The sequence below is a fragment of the Oncorhynchus keta genome, unplaced genomic scaffold (genome assembly GCF_023373465.1).
Source record: "Oncorhynchus keta strain PuntledgeMale-10-30-2019 unplaced genomic scaffold, Oket_V2 Un_contig_1147_pilon_pilon, whole genome shotgun sequence".
In the NCBI taxonomy this organism is placed as follows: Eukaryota; Metazoa; Chordata; class Actinopteri; order Salmoniformes; family Salmonidae; genus Oncorhynchus; species Oncorhynchus keta.
This window is the reverse complement of record NW_026277511.1, coordinates 1-5,549: the sequence shown is the minus strand read 5'-3', so window position 1 is coordinate 5,549 and position 5,549 is coordinate 1. Positions and strand designations below refer to the sequence as shown.

At 42.7% G+C, this 5,549-nt stretch overlaps 1 long non-coding RNA gene across 48 annotated transcripts; it reads right to left on the bottom strand.

The window, feature by feature from the left end:
* Window positions 1–578: 578 nt before the first annotated feature.
* On the bottom strand, window positions 579–4,108 carry LOC127917454 (uncharacterized). Of its 48 annotated transcripts, none has more exons than XR_008097307.1 (10): window positions 3,996–4,108; window positions 3,551–3,905; window positions 3,164–3,337; window positions 2,887–2,982; window positions 2,616–2,748; window positions 2,212–2,528; window positions 1,897–2,075; window positions 1,542–1,852; window positions 978–1,420; window positions 579–806 (listed from the first exon to the last, which is right to left on the bottom strand). It is a non-coding gene; the product is annotated as an uncharacterized LOC127917454 (long non-coding RNA). The 48 variants fall into 48 exon arrangements; XR_008097318.1 differs by having other exon boundaries at window positions 3,164–3,291; XR_008097319.1 differs by having other exon boundaries at window positions 3,164–3,245.
* Between the last annotated feature and the right edge of the window lie 1,441 nt (window positions 4,109–5,549).

Sequence of the window (5,549 nt, the reverse complement as noted above, 5' to 3'; positions counted from 1 at the left end):
ATTTTGAAAATAAAAAACCCAATCTGCAGATTGAAATGGACCCAAGGATCTGCAGATTTATAAGGGTTACTACTGTGGCTGTGTTCCAAAGGATTCACTTTATAGAGTGTTAACCTGGAATGGAGAGTCTTATTCACTTTATAGAGTGTTAACCTGGACCCATAGAGTCATTCTGTTCCCTTTATAGAGTGTTAACCTGGAATAGAGTCATTCTGTTCCCTTTATAGAGTGTTAACCTGGACCCATAGAGTCATTCTGTTCCCTTTATAGAGTGTTAACCTGGACCCATAGAGTCATTCTGTTCCCTTTATAGAGTGTTAACCTGGACCCATAGAGTCATTCTGTTCCCCTTTATAGAGTGTTAACCTGGACCCATAGAGAGTCATTCTGTTCCCCTTATAGAGTGTTAACCTGGACCCATAGAGTCATTCTGTTCCCCTTTATAGAGTGTTAACCTGGACCCATAGAGTCATTCTGTTCCCTTTATAGAGTGTTAACCTGGACCCATAGAGAGTCATTCTGTTCCCCTTTATAGAGTGTTAACCTGGACCTATAGAGTCATTCTGTTCCCTTTATAGAGTGTTAACCTGGACCCATAGAGTCATTCTGTTCCCCTTTATAGAGTGTTAACCTGGACCCATAGAGAGTCATTCTGTTCCCTTTATAGAGTGTTAACCTGGACCCATAGAGTCATTCTGTTCCCTTTATAGAGTGTTAACCTGGACCCATAGAGTCATTCTGTTCCCCTTTATAGAGTGTTAACCTGGACCCATAGAGTCATTCTGTTCCCTTTATAGAGTGTTAACCTGGACCCATAGAGTCATTCTGTCCCTTTTATAGAGTGTTAACCTGGACCCATTCATTCTGTTCCTTTATAGAGTGTTAACCTGGACCCATAGAGTCATTCTGTTCCCCTTTATAGAGTGTTAACCTGGACCCATAGAGAGTCATTCTGTTCCCCTTTATAGAGTGTTAACCTGGACCCATAGAGAGTCATTCTGTTCCCCTTTATAGAGTGTTAACCTGGACCCATAGAGTCATTCTGTTCCCTTTATAGAGTGTTAACCTGGACCCATAGAGTCATTCTGTTCCCCTTTATAGAGTGTTAACCTGGACCTATAGAGAGTCATTCTGTTCCCCTTTATAGAGTGTTAACCTGGACCCATAGAGTCATTCTGTTCCCTTTATAGAGTGTTAACCTGGACCCATAGAGAGTCATTCTGTTCCCCTTTATAGAGTGTTAACCTGGACCCATAGAGTCATTCTGTTCCCTTTATAGAGTGTTAACCTGGACCCATAGAGTCATTCTGTTCCCCTTTATAGAGTGTTAACCTGGACCCATAGAGTCATTCTGTTCCCCTTTATAGAGTGTTAACCTGGACCCATAGAGTCATTCTGTTCCCCTTTATAGAGTGTTAACCTGGACCCATAGAGTCATTCTGTTCCCTTTATAGAGTGTTAACCTGGACCCATAGAGTCATTCTGTCCCCTTTATAGAGTCCCATAGAGAGTCATTCTGTTCCCCTTTATAGAGTGTTAACCTGGACCCATAGAGTCATTCTGTTCCCCTTTATAGAGTGTTAACCTGGACCCATAGAGTCATTCTGTTCCCTTTATAGAGTGTTAACCTGGACCCATAGAGAGTCATTCTGTTCCCCTTTATAGAGTGTTAACCTGGACCCATAGAGAGTCATTCTGTTCCCCTTTATAGAGTGTTAACCTGGACCCATAGAGTCATTCTGTTCCCTTTATAGAGTGTTAACCTGGACCCATAGAGAGTCATTCTGTTCCCTTTATAGAGTGTTAACCTGGACCCATAGAGTCATTCTGTTCCCCTTTATAGAGTGTTAACCTGGACCCATAGAGTCATTCTGTTCCCCTTTATAGAGTGTTAACCTGGACCCATAGAGTCATTCTGTTCCCTTTATAGAGTGTTAACCTGGACCCATAGAGAGTCATTCTGTTCCCCTTTATAGAGTGTTAACCTGGACCCATAGAGAGTCATTCTGTTCCCCTTTATAGAGTGTTAACCTGGACCCATAGAGTCATTCTGTTCCCCTTTATAGAGTGTTAACCTGGACCCATAGAGAGTCATTCTGTTCCCTTTATAGAGTGTTAACCTGGACCCATAGAGAGTCATTCTGTTCCCCTTTATAGAGTGTTAACCTGGACCTATAGAGAGTCATTCTGTTCCCTTTATAGAGTGTTAACCTGGACCCATAGAGAGTCATTCTGTTCCCCTTTATAGAGTGTTAACCTGGACCCATAGAGAGTCATTCTGTTCCCCTTTATAGAGTGTTAACCTGGACCCATAGAGAGTCATTCTGTTCCCCTTTATAGAGTGTTAACCTGGACCCATAGAGTCATTCTGTTCCCCTTTATAGAGTGTTAACCTGGACCCATAGAGAGTCATTCTGTTCCCCTTATAGAGTGTTAACCTGGACCCATAGAGAGTCATTCTGTTCCCCTTTATAGAGTGTTAACCTGGACCCATAGAGTCATTCTGTTCCCCTTTATAGAGTGTTAACCTGGACCCATAGAGTCATTCTGTTCCCTTTATAGAGTGTTAACCTGGACCCATAGAGTCATTCTGTTCCCCTTTATAGAGTGTTAACCTGGACCCATAGAGTCATTCTGTTCCCCTTTATAGAGTGTTAACCTGGACCCATAGAGAGTCATTCTGTTCCCTTTATAGAGTGTTAACCTGGACCCATAGAGTCATTCTGTTCCCCTTTATAGAGTGTTAACCTGGACCCATAGAGAGTCATTCTGTTCCCCTTTATAGAGTGTTAACCTGGACCCATAGAGAGTCATTCTGTTCCCCTTTATAGAGTGTTAACCTGGACCCATAGAGAGTCATTCTGTTCCCCTTTATAGAGTGTTAACCTGGACCCATAGAGAGTCATTCTGTTCCCTTTATAGAGTGTTAACCTGGACCCATAGAGAGTCATTCTGTTCCCTTTATAGAGTGTTAACCTGGACCTATAGAGAGTCATTCTGTTCCCTTTATAGAGTGTTAACCTGGACCCATAGAGAGTCATTCTATTCCCCTTTATAGAGTGTTAACCTGACCCATAGAGAGTCATTCTGTTCCCTTTATAGAGTGTTAACCTGGACCCATAGAGAGTCATTCTATTCCCTTTTATAGAGTGTTAACCTGGACCCATAGAGTCATTCTGTTCCCTTTATAGAGTGTTAACCTGGACCCATAGAGAGTCATTCTGTTCCCTTTATAGAGTGTTAACCTGGACCCATAGAGAGTCATTCTGTTCCCCTTTATAGAGTGTTAACCTGGACCCATAGAGAGTCATTCTGTTCCCCTTTATAGAGTGTTAACCTGACCCATAGAGAGTCATTCTGTTCCCTTTATAGAGTGTTAACCTGGACCCATAGAGAGTCATTCTGTTCCCCTTTATAGAGTGTTAACCTGGACCCATAGAGAGTCATTCTGTTCCCTTTATAGAGTGTTAACCTGGACCCATAGAGTCATTCTGTTCCCTTATAGAGTGTCACCCATAGAGTCATTCTGTTCCCTTTATAGAGTGTTAACCTGGACCCATAGAGTCATTCTGTTCCCCTTTATAGAGTGTTAACCTGGACCCATAGAGAGTCATTCTGTTCCCCTTTATAGAGTGTTAACCTGGACCCATAGAGTCATTCTATTCCCTTTATAGAGTGTTAACCTGGACCCATAGAGAGTCATTCTGTTCCCCTTTATAGAGTGTTAACCTGGACCCATAGAGTCATTCTGTTCCCTTTATAGAGTGTTAACCTGGACCCATAGAGAGTCATTCTGTTCCCCTTATAGAGTGTTAACCTGGACCCATAGAGTCATTCTGTTCCCCTTTATAGAGTGTTAACCTGGACCCATAGAGTCATTCTGTTCCCCTTTATAGAGTGTTAACCTGGACCCATAGAGTCATTCTGTTCCCTTTTATAGAGTGTTAACCTGGACCCATAGAGAGTCATTCTGTTCCCTTTTATAGAGTGTTAACCTGGACCCATAGAGTCATTCTGTTCCCCTTTATAGAGTGTTAACCTGGACCCATAGAGAGTCATTCTGTTCCCTTTATAGAGTGTTAACCTGGTCCCATAGAGTCATTCTGTTCCCTGTATAGAGTGTTAACCTGGCCCATAGAGTCATTCTATTCCCTTTATAGAGTGTTAACCTGGCCCTGAGTCATTCCTAGTCCCTATATAGTGAATAACCTGGACCCATAGAGTCATTCATTCCCTTTATAGAGTGTTAACCTGGACCCATAGAGTCATTCTATTCCCTTTATAGAGTGCCTGGACCCATAGAAAGTCATTCTGTTCCCTTTATAGAGTGAATAAGGGGGCCATATTGGACACAAGCCTGGTCCTGTGTAAAGTAGTGCACTATATAGTGAAAAGGGGCCAAAGTAGGACACAAGCCTGGGCCTGTGTCTAAAGTAGTGCACTAGATAGTGAATAAGGGGCCATATTGATACATCCTCTATGTGAGTTTGGTTGGGTACAAGCCTGGGCCTGTGTAAAGTAGTGCACTATATAGTGAATAAGGGGCCATATTGGACACAAGCCTGGTCCTGTGTGTAAAGTAGTGCACTATATAGTGAATAAGGGGCCATATTGGACACAAGCCTGGGCCTGTGTGTAAAGTAGTACTATATAGTGAATAAGGGGCCATATTGACACAAGCCTGGGCCTGTGTGTAAAGTAGTGCACTACATAGTGAATAAGGGGCCATATTGGACACAAGCCTGGGCCTGTGTGTAAAGTACTGCATTCTAAAGTGTTGGTATTCCAGCATCTTGTATATTTTAATAAAGGTGATTTAATCAGCCACTTCCTGTCTGTCTGAACATGTGGACTAACATCATTCCAAATAAGGTACTCAAATAAGCGGACGATAGGTGAAGGTACACTCTATATATTTATATACAAAAGTATGTGACACCCTTCTAATTTAGCAGAGTTGGCTATTTCAGCCACACCTGCTGACATGTGTATGAAATCGAGCACAGCCATGAAATCTCCGTAGACACTGCAGTAGCGTTCTGTGAGCTTGTGTGGTCACTACACGCGGCTGAGCCGTTGTTGCTCCTGACTATCCTACTTCACAATAACAGCACTTACAGTTGGCCCGGGGCAGCAGCAGGCAGAAATGTGACGAACTGACTTGTTGAAAGGTGGCGACGGTGCCACATTAAAAGTCTTCAGTACGGGACATTCTACTGCCAATGTTTGTCTATGGAGATTGCATGGCTGTCAGCAGATTTTATACTCCTGTCAGAAACAGGTGTGGCTGAATTAGCCGATTCCACTGATTTGAAGGTGTGTCCACATACTGCTGGTTATTTCATGTATTCCCCTGGTACATTACTCCTCCAGGTCTCACTCAGTCCATTTATGCTGCATAGGCGCCATCCTGTGGAATTTAAACACAACTTCTCAACTCCGTTGAAGTTGGAGGACAACGCAGTTCGAATCAGGTAGTTATATGAATAAAGACACTGTCATATCAGTCTGACTCAGGTAGTTATATGGATAAAGACACTGTCATATCA